The sequence below is a fragment of the Austrofundulus limnaeus genome, unplaced genomic scaffold, assembly GCF_001266775.1.
Source record: "Austrofundulus limnaeus strain Quisiro unplaced genomic scaffold, Austrofundulus_limnaeus-1.0 Scaffold1, whole genome shotgun sequence".
NCBI lineage: Eukaryota > Metazoa > Chordata > Actinopteri > Cyprinodontiformes > Rivulidae > Austrofundulus > Austrofundulus limnaeus.
In genome coordinates this window covers 4,278,542-4,279,490 of record NW_013952403.1, presented here as the reverse complement: position 1 = coordinate 4,279,490, position 949 = coordinate 4,278,542, and the positions used below count along the sequence as shown (strand labels likewise).

The window sequence follows — 949 nt, the reverse complement described above, 5'->3', positions numbered from 1 at the left end:
TTAAATTGATTATTAGTTAGTGTTAGCTTCCACAAATTTTCTTATCAGTTTAGCATTTGCAAAGCTAATTTTTTTAAGTTAGCAGATGGTGGTTATCGAAGCTAACTTTTAAAGCTAACTTTTTGGTTAGTTTTGCTAAATGCTAAATGTAGTTCTGCTAAATTGAAGCTTTTAGCCAAGATTCTGATGTTTCTATAGATCATATTATTGATTAGTAGTTAGTGTTAGCTTCCACAAATTTTCTTATCAGTTTAGCGTTTGCAAAGCTATTAATTATTTTTTTAAGTTAGCAGATGGTGGTTATTGAAGCTAACTTTTAAAGCTAACATTTTGGTTAGTTTTGCTAAACGCTAAATGTAGTTCTGCTAAATTGAAGCTTTTAGCCAAGACTCTGATGTTTCTATGGATTGAGTTAGTGGTCATCAGTTAGTGTTGGCTTCCACTGATTTTCTTATTTGTTCAATGTTTTTAAAGCTTATAATTTTTTAATTAGCAGCTAGCTGTGGCCACTGCTGGACTAGTTCTTATTATTTCTGTCAGAATTTGACTTCCTGTCTCTAGACTGAAGCTGTTCATAGATCAGTCCACAAACAGGTAAAATATTAATTGTCCATAACCTTTGCTAATATGATATTAGGAGTTAAAATTAGGAACTCATTGCACTACATAAATATATGGCCCATAAAAGCGATTAAATAACAACGCTACATTAGGTCAGATGCAGTACATCTTAACTTGAGATGAGCTGAACTGTTTGTGTTTTATGCATAAATAGCTTCCTAATAGATGGCTCCCGTGTGTATATTGCAAATGAGCTGATGTTAACATGCTAAAATGCAGAGCAGAGACGATGAACATGGCGAACATCATCATCCCCTCCTGCCTGTGTGTGTGTGTGTGTGTGTGTGTGTGTGTGTGTGTGTGTGTGTGTGTGTGTGTGTGTGTGTGT

The 949-nt window shown here is 34.5% G+C and overlaps 1 protein-coding gene across 1 annotated transcript in view; it reads left to right on the top strand.

The window, feature by feature from the left end:
• The window catches only part of ccdc88b (coiled-coil domain containing 88B), a 78,871-nt gene that overhangs the window by 5,497 nt on the left and 72,425 nt on the right, over positions 1 to 949 (top strand). The window lies entirely within an intron of this gene.